Below are 17,152 nucleotides of genomic sequence, written 5' to 3'. Positions count from 1 at the left end.
TTCTGTGGGTAACAGAGTAACATGGTACAGGTCAGCATCCATGAATTTAGAGAACAGAACTGTGATATACTGAATGCTTATTGAGCAAAGCAGAAATTTCTAATCTTGGTAAACCACTGGATCTATGGCCTTTCAGTGCCCAAAAAGCACTCCCTTAAAAAAGACCACATGAGGAGTTACCATTGTGGTGCAGTGGTTAACGAATCTGACTGGGAACCATGAGGTTGGTTTGATACCTGGCCTTGCTCAGTGAGTTACAGATCCAGCGTTGCCGTGAGCTGTGGTGTAGGCTGGTGGCTACAGCTCCGATTCAATCCCTAGCCTAAGAACCTCCATGTGTCACAGGAGTGCCCAAGAAATTGCAAAAAGACCAAAAAAAAAAAAAAAAAAACCCACATGATTAAAATTACTTTAAAAAAACATTCTTCAAATCTATGAGGTGGTATTTCTCTTATACTATAAAATATATATATATATATATATATTATATATATATATATATGTATTTGTCTTTTGTCCTTTTAGGGCTGCACATGTGGCATATGGAGGTTCCCAGGCTAGGGGTCAAATCAGAGCTATAGCTGCTGGCCTACGCCACAGCCACAACAACACCAGATCCAAGCTGCATCTGCGAACTACACTACAGCTCACAGCAATGCTGGATCCTTAACCCACAGAGTAAGGCCGGGGATCAAAACTTCAACCTCTTGGTTACTAGTTGGATTCGTTTCTGGTCCACTATTCCCAGTATAAACTTTCCACTCCATTCTTATTGGTCTGGTCATTGCCCAGAAAATACCTACACATATTGGCTGTGATTCCTCTTCATCACTCACCTAATCTCCAGTAGCCTCTTTGTGATCCTCCATTTGACTAAATCTTACTTTTCTTCAAGGCCCATTTCTTACATAAACATCCCAGGATCTGATCTCTTTATTTCTCCTGTAAACTCCCGTGGTCTTTATCATTCTCTAAAATGTTGCCTACTCTTATGAGATTAATTGGGATAGTCATTAAGAACTGGGAATGTTTCATCTTCAAGTTGCCTCATATAATGTTTAATACTAAGCAGTCATGTAGTATGCTTATGATCATGTATAATTTATGTAAATTGATATAAACCTTACTTAATGATGGATAAACCTAGAAATACTTAAATACCAACCTAAAGGTTTTTATTTGTTTAAAAAGTAATAGGGAAAAGTTCCCACTGTGGTGTGATGGGATGGGGGCATCTCTGGGGCACTGGGATGCAGGTTTGATACCAGGCCCACACAGTGGGTTAAGATCCGGCATTGCCACAGCTGTGAATCAGGTTGCAACTGTAGTTCCAATCTGATCCCTGGCCCCCCAGGAACTCCATATTCCACAGTGCAGCCAAAAAAAAAAAAAAGCAATAGAGAATTCTTGTAGCTTTTTCAGTATTTTTTCAGTAAATGGCTGTTGCAGTGAAAATAGTATTTTCTGAAGAGAATGTATCAGCATTGTGCAAAGTGAACTGGACTAGAAAGCCTATGCAATTGGCAGACCAAATGTGTGCAGGTAGGTTCCATTTTGAGAAATTAGGTTTAAATAATATTTTTTAGACTTACAGTAAACAAAGAAGTCTTCACTTTTCCTAATCCCTAATGCACATAAGGGTTGTTTACTGGAATTCAGTCTGAGTATAAATTTCTAGATGTTAACACTGACAATATCTTATCAGATGACATGATTAATGATGTTTTCTTCAGAGTGGTTTCAGTTAGTGTTTATTAAGATGCTTCCCAAATTCTAATGCTATTTCAAAGATACAGTCAGATGATTATACTTATGAGAACCCTGCAAGAATCAGAAAAGATAAGGCAGTGATTGAATGGTTTTAAATAATACATTTTACCCAGATTTAATTCGTATGCAACTAGTGATTCTTTTCTCTGTTTTTAATACTTGTCATTGTTTCTTTCTTTTCAAGGAAAACCGTTACGTTCTTTATCCTGATTTCATTGCAGACACTATTCAATGACTGGCATAACTCATTGCTTAGAGCTAGGGAAGAGATAAGCGCCTCCTTTTTATAACTTTAAAGAATTCGGTTGTCAGAAAGGCAATAACTCTGCTTCACAGACTTAAAATTGTGCTTTTCATCTTCCTCTTTGCTTACCACTTGGCTTTTTCACTTAATAGCCCTCCCACTTAAGAGAGGATTATGGGCATTAGCCCTGTGAAGTTCTCCAGGAATGACACACCATGCAGGGGAACATCAAGGGCAAAGACTTTGAGGTGGGAACGTGCACATGTTAGAGCAACAGAAAGACCAGTATGGCTAGAGTAGAATGCAAAAGAGGAAAAGCAGAATGAGGTTAAGTCAGTAAGCTGGGCAGAGCCAGCTAAAATAGAGAAGCTATTCCATGTTCTGAATTTTTCTAATCAACAGTCACTTTCAAAGTGATCTGTTGTTTACCCCTGCCTGTAAGTGCTCAAATTTCTACTAGGAAGATTACATCTTAAATTATTGCTGCTTAATTAGTTAATGTTTGTCTTTCACAGTGGCTTTCTGAATGTAAAAGCAACTCAAATATTCCCAAACTTGCCAGACCGTAAAATTCCTGACCTCCCATTCTTTTCCTTTTTTTTAAATTTTATAGTCACACCCACAACACATGGTAGTTCCCCTGCCAGGGACTGAACCTGAGCTGCAGCTGTGGCAACACCAGGCCCTTTAACCCACCGAGCTGAGCCAAGGATCAAATCCATGCTTCTGAAACGACCTGAGCTGCTTCAGTCAGATTTTTTTTTTTTTTTGGTCTTTTTAGGGGTGTACCCATGGCACAGGGAGGTCCAATCAGAGCTATAGTTGCCAGCTTACCCTACAGCCACAGCAACACCAGATCTGAGCCGTTTCTATGACCTACACCACAACTCACGGCAACGCCAGATCCTTAACACACTGAGTGAGGCTAGGGATGGAGCCATGCCCTCATGGATATTAGTCAGGTTTGTCACCACTGAGCCACAGTGGGAATTCCTGCAGTCGGATTCTTAACACTACGCCATAGTGGGAGATCCCTGATCTCCTGTTCTTAACCTCTTGAATCTTCAGAGGAGGCCTGAGAAACAATATTTTTAAACAATTAACCTGAATTATTCTTATGATCAGACAAGCTTAGGAAACACTAAGCACCAAAAGTGAGATTGATAGAATTTTGAATGTGGAAGTCAATTTTGAGTTTACATACCACTCTAGTAATATATGTGGCAGTTATAGCTAATACATGGTACATGAGTTGCCACTGTCGTCTCTGTAACCATGATCGTCATCTCTAATGGATCCCAATGCTCCTTCCTACTAACTCTAGAAATAACCTCAGATTTCCTCTCCATGTAGAGATCCAGGGAGCCACTACCAATTGATGAGAGCTGATACAGAAAATGAAACTTATATGACATCCCTCTTATTGGGTTATCTCTAGACCAGGAAGACTTCTTAGCTGATATTTAGTTTGAGCAACATTGAATTACTACATAGAAAAAAATGTATTTGTGTGTTTGCAGATTAGTCTGTAGGGATAGTTTTGTTTTATTGACTCAGATATATATATGTATATTGACATACATTTCATAGCTGCAGTATCTGAAAAAATAGATTCTGAAATTTCCTTTTTAAAAGTTTATATACACAGACATATTTCTGAAGTATGGGGCATTGAAAATAAAAATGAGCCTGAGAATTAAATAGACCTTAATTTCAATCCTGGGGCAACTATATTACCAACTATATTACTACCCAGTTAATATATGTCTTTGAATCTCTGATTTCTCATCTCCATAATGGAGATGAAATATCTCACATAAATGCTATGATTCAAGATGAACATGTGTGAAACAGCTAGAACAGTTTTGGTCACATGGTGTGTACATGAAATAAAGCCTAGATTTCCTCCTTTCCTTTGCTTGAAACAGAAATCTCCCTCTATTAATAGACTTGCTTATAAGACTGTTTCCTGTGTTCCTCTATTTGGTAACAGAATTTGGATAGTATAATGTGGAAATTTTAAGAAATACTCTAAATTGCTATTTATTCAAAGTTTGATAACTTATATGTATTCACACAAGCAAAATCCTCAATTAACCTTTTTTGTGTGTGTGTACAGGTGTATGCCCTAGACTTGTAAAGAAACCAAGGAATCAGTCCCTTAAAATTAGATGGGACCCTCAAGATCACTAGTAAAATACACTGAATTCCTCCTGGCAAATGATGAAAAAATAAGCTCAAAATGGGGTCTCATTTACAAAAATGTATGTCCTGGAGTTAATAAAGTATTATCCAAAACTTCATAAAAAAGTAATGATTATGAGTTATATGCAGTCTCCAATTGGCAAAATAATATTAAGTCCTATGAATCATACTATCAGGATTAGTCAATAAAGTTAAGCTGACCTAACAAAATAAATACAAGAAGAGTTTATGCCCCAAAAAGTTTCCTACACATCTTATATAACCAGAAATCTAAATGAATCAAAATAATCCAATCTCTGAACTTGACAGTTATTCAACATTGTACAGAAGTTGAATGTAATGCCTTTCAAATTTTTCCAACTTCTCTGCTTCCTCTGCCCTCAAGCATGTATACTTCTTCAAATAGTGGATCATTCAGTTAAAATATCAAAAAGTTAAATTACTGGCTCTTACTACCTATATTATTGCATCAGTTCCAAGGGTCTATCCTTATTTTATGTCTCTCACCTCTCATTCCTCAGCTATTCTCACAAGGATTTGCCAGTTTCTGAACTAATCCTAAAAAAAATCAGAATCTGTAAACTGGCATAGGCCCAGAATTAATCCAAATGATACAGCAGCCACCCCCAGTGGGTGGGCTCCCATATGTTCTCCATTTCTTCTTTACCATCAACAAAGCTCAGCCTAAGGTCCTGAGCAATGACAACCCTCAGGTCTTGGCATTCCTTGGGTTGGCACACTCTGACGCTCTTCCTGTGCTAGCCATTAGACCAGCATTTTCTTTCATTATCTTTCTTTTCCATATTCCATCCTCTCTGTGCCCCACTTCCTATGTGGACTAGGGCCCTACACTGCACCCCAAGTCATATAAAGGCCTTAGAAGGATGCTGCCTCTGGTGTCTACCTTCCCTTCTGAGGAGAAGCCTGCAATGGTTTCTCCCACACCTGCTGCATTAGCACATCTAATTCACTCTCTTGCACCATCAACTAAACTTCCTATCACTGTGTTCTGTCCATCAAATCAACTCTTCTGATTCTGGTGGTTACCAATATCATGCCCAGGCATGACTTTTGGATTCTGTGCTTTTGGACCCCGATTCTAACCTCATTGGAGCTATTCTCCCACTTCCCATACCTTTACCTCTGTCACAATGAATAAGTAGCTTGCCACCCAGTCTTGACCTTGACCTGTTCCTTGCCAAGTTCCCCATGTGCTTTCTAACAAGGCCCACCTAAGTTACATCTATTTGTTCTCCTGCCACCAGTCTTTGCCTATACCTTTACCTTTTATTGTCATAAAGCTGACAGATTAATCTTCAAATACCTCCTTTTAAACAGCATTCTGATATTAAAAAGACCTATAGGAGTTCCCGTCGTGGCGCAGTGGTTAACGAATCCGACTAGGAACCATGAGGTTGCGGGTTCGGTCCCTGCCCTTGCTCAGTGGGTTAACGATCCGGCGTTGCCGTGAGCTGTGGTGTAGGTTGCAGACGCGGCTCGGATCCCGCGTTGCTGTGGCTCTGGCGTAGGCCGGTGGCTACAGCTCCAATTAGACCCCTAGCCTGGGAACCTCCATATGCCGCGGGAGCGGCCCAAAGAAATAGCAAAAAGACAAAAAAAAAAATAAAAAAAAAAAATAAAAAGACCTATAATAGTTTCTGATTTCCTGTTGCATTTAAAAAATTATTGTTTTGGCTTTTAAAAACCTCCCAGGATTGATCCAAATTTCCTAATAATTCCCTAGAGTCAAATATGACCTGCTAACAGGCCAAGTCTTTTGCTTCTGCTATTGGTCCCACACAGACTGAACTACTTCTTCCTTTCTGCACACCTCAGTCCTAGTCAAAGGCCAGTTCAAGAAGAAATACCAACACAATTCTATCCTGATCCCTCCAGCAATTGACATTGACCCAGTTTTTTAACAATTTAGTATTTAATTCTTTCCTGTTTGCTTCATATGTTTCATTTGTCTGGACTTTCCTGAAAAGTTTGGAAGGATTCCATAAGAAATGACCATTGGCTCCCTTACAGTGCTCAGGGCAGTAATAGGATGCATGAAATAAACTGATTAAACAAGTTCATTTGGTTTAAAAAGTGCCTTTAGGCAAATCTTTTATTTCCATTGAAAAGACACCAGTTACTTAGCTGAGAAGTGATTCATTACGTATGATATAGTGATGCAATTATGTGATGCTTTCCTCTGTCAAAGCCTTCTAAGTATCAGAGAAAACATAAGGTGACTCTGCTTGTGTAAAGAATAAACAGGTGTTATAATTGTGGAAACATGTTTGGAATGGTAACTGGGATAGTTAATGACTCAACTGAGTTGAAAGGTCTGGGAAAAATTGTTTCCTGGCGGTTCCATTTGGAGAGAATTTTTGGTATATTTATTTCAAACAGGGTGGAGGACTGAGAAAAAGTGGAAGAGGATGGTATATACTCCCAGGAGGAAAGAGAGAGAGAGGAGGATGGGTGGAGAAGAAAGAATATAAATATACAGATTCTTCTCCTATGAACCAGTAAAGAGTTTAATCAGAACAGTCACAATAGGAGAGCTATGCCTAATGACATTTACTGGCTTTGGAAAAGTATGGTGCTAGTAGAGGTTTAATAACTAACTCTTCAGAAAACAAAAGTCCTGATTTGTACTGTTTGTACATTTCCATGGAATAAATACTCCTATTGCCAAATTCAAGCTACAAGTATGCCCTCACTGAACAGGAAATTGGCAAGAATATGCCCATTCAGGTCCAGTGGGCAGTAAGTAAGAACTGGCTCCAGTTCACTCTGGCATATAAGTTTAGGATAATCACTAAGAGAACTTCCTAAAATTAACTTGAGGGTTAATAAATTCGCTTATATTATTCAGTCTCTTGAGATGGTATCTAGTGAACACTTTATTGAAAAGGGCCTAATTGCTTTTATTAAAATAACACCAATGAAATCGTGTTTTTAAAAGACTAAGTCCTAATCTTCAAACAGTCTTTGGAGCTAAGCCACACAATGTTCAGAATATAAACATTTCCCATTAATTTTTCTGTTCTTAAAATGTCTTATGCAGCACTATTTATAATAGACAAGACATGTAAACAATGTAAATGTCCATGACAGATGAATGTATAAAGAAGAGGTGATACATATATACAATGGAGTGTTACTCCGCCATAAAAAAGAATGAAATAATGCCATTTGCAGCAACATGGACAAATCTAGAGATTATCGTACTAAGTCAGAAAAACAAAGATAAATATAATATGATACCATTTATATACGGAATATAAACTATGACACAAATAAACTTATCTAGGAAACAGAAACAGACTCACAGACATAGAGAACAGACTTGTGGTTGCCAAGGGGGAGTAGTAGTGGAGGAGGGATGGACTGGAGTTTGGGATTAGCAGAGGCAAACCATTATATACGGAATGAATAAACAAGTTCATACTGTATAGCACAGGGAACTATATTCAATATCCTATAATAAACCATAGTGAAAAAGAATGTATTTATATGGATAACTGAATCACTTATTCTATACAGTAAAAATTAGCCCAATATTGTAGATCAAGTATATATCTATAAGTAAATTGTTAAAAATAAATTTTTAAAACGAATAATAATCTTTCATATAGCAACCTTGAGAGGACTTTTAAAGTTTACTGTGAGCCTGCATGGTCCCAACTGTTGTTCTAAGTGAAAGCCTAAAAGGATCAATGGCTCGATACCCACCTCAGTATCTTAGAAAGTCTTTCTTTTGATAGAGGCTCTAGAGGATTCTTAGGAGAAGAATTTGTTTTTGTTTTTTTTTTCAGTGGTAACCTATCTTAGTCCATTCGGGCTGCTATAACAACATACTATAGACTGGGAGGTTTAAACAACAAACATTTATTTTTCACATTCCTAGAGGCTGGAAAGTCCAAGATCAAGGTGTTGGCAGATTTGATGTTTGGTGAGAGCATACTTCCTTGTTTGCAGCCTTCTTGCTGTCACAACATGGAGAGAGATTTTGTATCTTCTCTCTTTTTTTTTTTTTTTTTTAAATGGCTGCACACATGGCATATGAAAGTTCTCAGGCGAGGGATTAAATCCAAGCCACAGCTGCAACCTATGCCACAGCAACACTGCTTCCTTTAACCCATTGCACCTGGTCAGGACTGAACCTGTGCCTCTGCAGCTACCTGAGCCGCTGCAGCTACAGTCGGATTTTTAACCCACCGTACCACAGTGGGAACCCTTCCTCTTCTTTTTATAAGCACAGTGATCCCATCATAAGGCCCCACCCCTACCCCATGTCCTAATCTAAGACTAATTGCCCCCCAAAGGCCTCACTTCCCAAAACCATCACACTGGAGTTTGGGACCTCAAAGTATGAGTTTGGGGGAGTCACAAACATTCAATCCATAGCACAGCCATTTTCATGTAACCAATAGAAACAGCAGATCAGGGGCTGTAGTCAGGATTGGGGACAGGAGGAATCAGAGAAAGGGTAAACTAAAGCAAGGAGCCTGATGGGGAGCTCAGCTTAACTGAAAAAAATTTTTTTTCTTCCATATGAGCCAACAGGGACAATAACCTAGCTATAGTAGTTGTAGAAAAGTAAGAAACCATTTAAGAATTAGTTGACCAAAAATAGGTAATCTGATCGAGCTAAAAGGTTACAAAAATAAACTGGTACTGGAGTGATCTCTGCAAAATAAGTTTGGACAACTTTGATTTATTTAAATGAATAAAAACAAAATGTTAATTTATGGACATAATTCGGTAGGCTAATTAGTCATGCAGTACAGCATTGCCCTTCGACAGTTTATTTCCATCAGCAGAATTAATCACAGCAGAGCAGATGTAGTAGGGACAATCCAAGGTTAAAACAAATGATACAAAATAATGAACTAGAGTACAAGATGATAACCTGGAGAAAGTAATGATTTATTATTCTGCCAGAGTCTTCTGTGGATTGTGCAGCCACTTTATGCAAGCCTGTCTCCCTTTTAACCAGATATCTCTGATTGTAGTGGTCTTTTACTTTGCATTAATTTTATCTGCCTTTGAAGGTAATGTAACTGTGATAAGAGCCAATTAGTTTTGCACCATCGAGAAGAACAATGAAATGTGACTTAAGAAAACAAAGATAAAATTAACTGTCTAAATGAGACTACAAGGCAATCTCATCTTTGCTCTTTTCTTTTAGGGCTACAGCACCATACGTTCAGCATCATAAACTGAAGGACAACTATAAGGATATTTAAGTTGGTTCAAAGACATGCTGTACTGAACACGATTCTTCCAGAGTTACATTAACTAGTAATTTAGTGCTAACTTTCCACAGGACTTGAGATCTATATCTAAGGATTGCATTACAGACAAACACAAATATCAGGGTAACACTATGGGGAACTAAATCCCTTTTAAACCCTTTTTGGGATTTTGATTATGAAATAAAATGAGCAAGAGTCTTCAGCTGAACATCATCTGGCTTTATTATACCATTATTGTTTCCCTGTTGCTTCAGTATACCCAGGAAAATTTCAGTGTTTCAATGGCAGAAGTGCTGCAAAAAGGAAAAACTCTGAAGTTGAACTTTTGCATGTCTTTTGTGTTTATTAGCTTATGTTTCTGATAATAAGGCAGGCTGGGACCTGGGATCTGGGACCTGGGACCTGGGACCCTTTGCTGCAGTGCTTGCACCTGGACAAACATCTCATTCAGCAAGAAAATACAAAATACAAAAAAAAAAAAAAAACAAAACTATAAGGGACTAAAAATAACTGCATGCGTGTGCAATTGGAGCAAATTATGAAGAACAAGGGACAAAAAGATTGAAAACCCACCACTGCCCACATCTGAGACGCTGGGAGCAAAAGCAGGGTACTGTGCATGCACCGTGTACACAGCAGCACCAAGGCGGGTGGGTGAACCACCTAAGCCACCCCTCAGGTCCGAACTCTGAACCCACACTACTCTCACCCCATAGAAGGAACCAGCACACCCACCCTCAGAGAACAAGCAAGGGAACTTGTTACTAGTTTTTGCTTCCTTGTACTGCAACATAACTCCCAATAAAGCCTTGCCTGATTTCCTTGTCTGGCCTCTTACCAATATCTATTAACTAAGGAGGCCAAGAACCCTGGCTGGTGACAGTAAGAAATGGATGCAAATAATGGCTAAATATACACACCTGTTATATCATTCAGATCTCATTTATTTATCGTAAAAATAACAACCAGTTTTAATCTTGCTAAAGGTTATTTGCTGAGGGTTCAAAAAATTGATAATGAAAAATTTTATTTTTTAAGTCAAGAAACTGGTACACATAGGTCAATGGAACAGAATAAGGAGCCCAGAAATAAACTCATACTTACATGGTCAATTAACCTACAAAAAAGGAAGCAAGAACATAAAACAGGGAAAGGATAGTCTCTCAAATAAATAGTGTTGGGAAAACTGAGCAGCCACATGCAGAAGAATGAAAGTAGACTACTTCTTTCATTATGCACACAAATTAACCTAAAATTGATTAAAGATTTAAAAGTAAGACCTGAAACCATAAAACCTTTAGAAGAAAACATAGGCAGTAAGCTCCTTGATATTGGTCTTGGCAATGATTTTTTGAACCTGACTCCAAAAGCAAAGGCAACAAAAGCAGAAATACACAACTGGGACTACATCAAACTAAAAAGCTTCTGCACAGCAAAGAAATCATCAATAAAACAAAAAGGCAATCTATTGAATGGAAGAAAATATTTGCACATAATATAGCTGATAAGGGGTTATTATCAAAAATACAAAGAACTCAAACACTTCAATTTAAATTTTTTTATTAAAAATGGGTAAGAGATCCAAATAGGCATTTTTCCAGAGAGGACATACAGATATCCAATAGGCACATAAAAAATCGCTCAGCATCACTAATTATCAGGGAAATGCAAATCAAAATCACAATAAGGTGGTACCTCACAGCTGTTAAACTGGCTATTAGCAAAAAGACAAGGACTAAGATGTGTTGGCAAGGATGCGGAGAAAAGAAAACCTTTAACCATTAAGGAAAACAATATGAAGTTTTCTCAAAAAATTAAAAATGGAACTACTTTACAATGCAGCAATTCTACTTTTGTGTAGTTACCTGAAGAAAATGAAAACACTATTCCAAAAAGATATTCATACCCCATATTCACTGCACCATTATTTACAACAGCCAAGATTTGGAAACAACCTAAGTGTCCATCAAAGAAAATGGTACACACACGTACACACACACACATACACACACACACACACACACACACTGTACTACTATTCAGCCTTAAAAGAAATGAAATCTTACCATTTTTGTAAACATGAGTAGATCTTGAGGGCAATTGGTTGAATGAAATGTCAGAGAAAGACATATAATGTATGATCTCACTTATACGTGGAATCTGAAAAAAAAAATGAAATAAAAAAACTCAAGCTCACAGATACAGAGAACAGATTGGTGGTTGCCAAGGTGGGCAAAAAGGTAAAGGGAGTCAAAAGTACAAACTTCTCATTATAAAACAAAGAGATGGAGTTCCTGTCGTGGCACAGTGGTTAATGAATCATGGCCACTAGGAACCATGAGGTTTCAGGTTCGATCCCTGGCCTTGCTCAGTGGGTTAAGGATCCGGTGTTGCTGTGAGCTGTGGTGTAGGTTGCAGACACGGCTCGGATCCTGCGTTGCTGTGGCTGTGATGTGGGCCAGCAGCTACAGCTCCGATTCGACCCCTAGTCTGGGAACCTCCATATGCCGCAGGATCGGCCCAAGAAATGGCAAAAAGACAAACAAATAAACAAAAAAAACACAAAGAGGTTATGAGGATGTAATGTACAGCACGGTGACTATTCTTAATAATTCTGTATTGCATATTTGAAAGTTGCTGAGAGAGTGAATCTTAAAAACCCTCTTCAGGAGTTCCTGTTGTGGCTCAGTGGTTAACGAATTCGACTAGGAACCATGAGGCTTCTGGTTCAATCCCTGGCCTTGCTCAGTGGGTTGAGGATCCCGCGCTGCCGTGAGCTGTGGTGTAGGTCACAGACTCAGCTCGGATCCGGCGTTGCTGTGGCTCTGGCTTAGGCCAGTGGCTATGGCTCCGATTCGACCCCTAGCCTGGGAACCTCCATATGCTGCAGGAGCGGCCCAAGAAATGGCAAAAAGACAAAAAAAAAAAACCTCTTCACAAGAAAAAGGAAGGAAAAAACTTTCATAACTATGTATGGTGATCAATGGTAACTAGACTTATCGTGGGGTGATCACTTCACAATACATGCAAATATTGAATCATTATGTTGTACATCTGAAACTAATCTAATGCTATGTGTCAATCATACCTTGATTTCCAAAATACATTAAAAACATGGATACTTCCAGGTCTGGCGTCCTGAGGGTCCCAGCCCTCCACCCCGCACAGGATTCAGGGCTCCTGGGTGCTGCTGCTGCTGCTGCTGGGCCTGCAGCTACGGCTCTCCCTTGGCTTCATCCCAGTTGAGGATGAAGACCCAGCCTTCTGGAACCGCCAGGCAGCCCAGGCCCTGGATGTCACCAAGAAGCTGCAACGCACCCAGACTCCAGAAACCTCATTCTCTTCTTGGGGGATGGGATAGGGGTGTCCACCCAGACGGATTCTAAAGGGGCAGATGAATAGCAAGCTGGTACCTGAGACGCCCCTGGCCATGGACCGATTCCGTAGACATACAATGTGGACAGACAAGTGCCAGACTGCATAGGCACCACCACCGCCTACCTGTGTGGGGTCAAAACCAACATGCAGACCATTGGTGTAAGCGCAGCCGCCCGCTATAACCAGTGCAACACGACCCATGGCCACGAGATCTTCTCTGTGATGAACCGGGCCAAGAAAACAGGGAAGTCGGTGGGAGTGGTGACCACCTCGAGGGGGCAGCATGCCTCGCCAGCTGGAGCCTATGCGCACGCGGTGAACAGAAATTTGTACTCCGATGCCGACTTGCCTGCAGAGGCAAAGAAGAATGGCTGTCAGGACATCGCCACGCAGCTCATCTGCAACATGGACATTGATGTGATCCTGGGTGGAGGCTGAATTTACATGTTTCTCGTGGGGACCCCGGACCCTGAATACCCAGATGACGCCAGTCAGAACGGAGTCTGGAAGGACAAGCGGAACCTGGTACAAGAGTGGCAGGACAAGCACCAGGGAGCCCAGTATGTGTGGAACCGCACGGCGCTCATTCAGGCATCCCAGGACCCAGGCGTAACACACCTCATGGGCCTCTTTGAGCCAGGAAACACGAATCATGAAAAGGAACAAGACCTCATCAGGGACCCATCCCTGGTGGAGATGACAGAGGTGGCCCTGTAGGTGCTGAGCAGGAACCCCCGTGGCCTCTTCCTCTTCGTCACCATGAAGGTATAGTTTATAGGGTGCTGAGCGAGGCCGTGATGTTTGACACCGCCATCGACAAGGCTGGCCAGTTCACTAGCGAAGAGGACACAGTGACCCTGGTCATTGCCGACCACTCTCATGTCTTCACCTATGGTGGCTGCCCACTGCGTAGAAGCTCCGTTTTGGGGCTGGCGGATGGATGGCAAGGCCTCAGATGGCAAGGCCTACACCTCCATCCTTTATGGCAATGGCCCGGAGTATCAGCTCAGCGGAGGCTCAAGGCCTGATGTTGATGAAACCAAGAGCAGGGACCTCGCGTACCGGCAGCAGGCGGCCGTGCCCCTGAGTGGTGAGACCCACGGCTGCGAGGACATGGCGGTGTTCGCGCGCGGCCCTCGAGCGCACCTGGTGCACGGCGTGCAGGAGCAGAGCTTCGTGGCACACGTCCTGGCCTTTGCCGTCTGCCTGGAGCCCTACGCCACCGACTGCGACTTGCCGGCACCCTCTGGCCCCACCGCCGCCGGGCACCCCGGGCCGGCAGCCTGCGCCCCGCTGCTGGCCATGCTGGAGGCGGCGCTGCTGCTGCTGCTGGCGGCCCCCGCCCTGAACTAACCCCCGCTGGCCTTGAAGCCGGAGCCCTGGCTTCAACCAAGCTGCCACATCGGTGTCCCCACCTGGGACCGTCCTCCAGACCTTCTCCTCCCGGCAATAAAGGAGCCTCAGTCCCTCCGCGGACCTACCCTCCGGAGCTGAGGCGCCGCCCTTCCTGAGACACCCATAGTCCTCCTCCCCGCCCCCATCTCAGCAGCCCGGATTTTGTGCTGTGCCGCCCAGGACCCCAGGAAAGAAGTAAGCTGGGACCAGCCAGTCTGTTCCCTAGCCCCCATCATAGCCCTGCCTAAGGACAAGGTGGCACCATCCCAAAAGTGTCCCCACTAAACTAAGACTGGCCAGGCCCAACAAAGCGTGCCTGGAGGGGCGGGGTTGCCGGAGGGGCGGAGCTTCCTGTTGACCAGGAAGGGACTCTGGAAGCACCTTGCTGGCCAAGGAGGCTGCTGGGGTCAGGACACCCAGGAGGCCTTTGACACAGAGGCCTCAGCTGCCGCCCCTAGGAACCCAGGGGGATCATTCCAGAGAGGAGATGGCGACACAGAAAGGAGAGGAGACCTGTCCCAAGTCACTCAGCCACTGTGGTGGTGGCCCCCCAGTGCCCATTCCAAGCTGGGAGATCCACAGAGCAGCCAAGCAGGCTATGGGTCAGGGCAGGTCCCCTCCCTCCTGGACGGGACAGAGCAGTTGTCAAATAAACAGTTGTATAGTGAAACAACAACAACAAAAAACATAAACTAGCACTAAAAAGTAGACGAAGTTTTAAAAGATTGAATTATTTGCCTTTATAAAAAAATCTATATGGCAAAGTAATGAAGGCAAACAGCAGTATTGAATATATACACAATATAATGACAAAGGAGCTATGGCTTTGGTATGTAAAGAGAAATGACCAAATCAGAGAAAAGATGATCACCTCAGAGAAAAATGAACAAAAACAGGTATGAATAATTCACAGAAGAAATGAAAAAGCAAATAAACAAAATGGCAGGGAATTCAACATTCCTAGAAATGCAAGAAATAAAATTAAAACATACTGTTTTTACTTCCGGATAAAAAAAATAATAGATACTCAATATTAACTGAGAATAGAAAAAGATATTAATAAACACATTGTTTGCAAAGGTATAAATTTATAAATTTTTCTGAGAGTAGTTTGGAAATATTCATGCTTTTTGATCCAATAATTCTAGTAGTAGGAATTTGGCCTAAAAAATTAGCCACAGCTGTACTCAAAAATTTTGCTAAGAGGGGAGGTCCCGTCGTGGCGCAGTGGTTAACGAATCCAGCTAGGAACCATGAGGTTGCGGGTTCGATCCCTGGCCTTGCTCAGTGGGTGAAGGATCCGGCATTGCTGTGAGCTGTGGTGTAGGTCACAGATGCAGCTCGGATCTGGCATTGCTGTGGCTCTGGTGTAGGCCAGCAGCTACAGCTCCGATTAGACCCCTAGCCTGGGAACCCTCCTTATGCCGCAGGAGCGGCCCTAGAAAAGACAAATAAACAAACAAAAAAAAGACACCAAAAAAAAAAAAAATTCTGCTAAGAGGATATTCTTGTTAGTGTTTCTCAAAGTAGTGAAAATCTAAAAACAACCTTAAACTGTATCTATTGAGAAAACATTTATTAAGTACATTCATTCAAGGACACTCTGCAGCCATTAAAGTCATGGTTCCCAAACTTGCCTGCAATTCAGAATCATTTTAAGGTGTTTTAAGAATTCCAAAGCATGGGTCCCATTCCACACAATTTAAATCATAATTTCTGAGAATGAGACACAGGCATCATTATTTTTTAAGCTCCCCAGCAATGTGCAATGTTGTTTGGAAACTATTACATTGAGATGATATCAAAACATTATTACTATGGAGCTCCCACTGTGGCAAAACAGGATCAGCAGCATTGTGGGAGTCCAGGTTTCGGGTTCGATCCCAGGCCAGCACGGTGGGTTAGGGATCTGGCATGGCTACAGCTGTGGCTTAGTTTGCAGCTGGGGCTTGGATCTGATCCCTGGCCTGGGAGCTTCATACGCCGCAGGGTGGTCAAAAAAATTATGAAAGGATGTTTATAGTATATTGCTTTGTTTAAAAAAAATCAAGATGCAAAATAGTATTATTGAAGATATAAAGCAGTGTTCTTTAGAAAGACGGGTGTTCTATGGGCAAGGTGGATCATCTTACTGGAAGGACAATCTCAAGCTTTTAGTGACATGCCCGCTCTTTACCATATCTGACTAGGCAGGCAGTGTGTGAGCTGGCCAAAAGCTCAGTGTAGCTTGGCATCAAAATCTGTGACCAAGCAGAAATAAGCTGAGTCAATAGAACCTTGCTCTAAGGAAATGGCAATTATGACTTTTGAAAGAATCAGGCAGTGAGACTGAAGCTGAAGAGATGTATAAAGAAATGTACTGAGACAGAGAAGGGGGCCAAAAGAAAATCAAAGTAGTTAGAAAGCAGAAGGCATTAGGTAACAAAAGCTTTAAAGTACTCAAAGAGAGACTGATGGATAAGCAAGCAGGTGGTAGGAGAGACAAGTTTAAAAAAACTTGCAAAATGAGGAAAAACCAAGAGAATATCTGAAATGCGGCATTAGTTCAGCTTCACAAACACTTGTTGATGGTCTTCAGAGTTATCTTGGATTCAGACACCCACATGTGTCCAGTCTCTATGAGACCCATTAGAATCCCAAAGAGAATTGTCAGAGTGAGTGCAATACATGGTGAAGAAATTCTCTAGACAGGAGTGCAGAAGCTAAAGCCTCCAAAGACCAAGAAGGCAAACATTGTTTGCAGTGAACCCCTTCACCAGGTGATCTGTACCTGGCACTTGGCATTTTTTGAATTCTACTTTAATTGGAGCTCGCATCCTGGCACAGTGGCTTAATGATCTGGCATTGTCTCTGTTGGAGGGCAGGTTAAGTCCCTGACCCCCAGCACAGTGGGTTAAAGGATCCA

General features: G+C 41.7%; 1 pseudogene; it reads left to right on the top strand.

The window, feature by feature from the left end:
- Positions 1,437-14,331, top strand: LOC110255563 (annotated as a pseudogene).

This window comes from Sus scrofa, chromosome 9, assembly GCF_000003025.6.
Source record: "Sus scrofa isolate TJ Tabasco breed Duroc chromosome 9, Sscrofa11.1, whole genome shotgun sequence".
In the NCBI taxonomy this organism is placed as follows: Eukaryota; Metazoa; Chordata; class Mammalia; order Artiodactyla; family Suidae; genus Sus; species Sus scrofa.
Note: the sequence above shows the minus strand (reverse complement) of the source record. Positions and strands in the feature narration are given on the sequence as shown.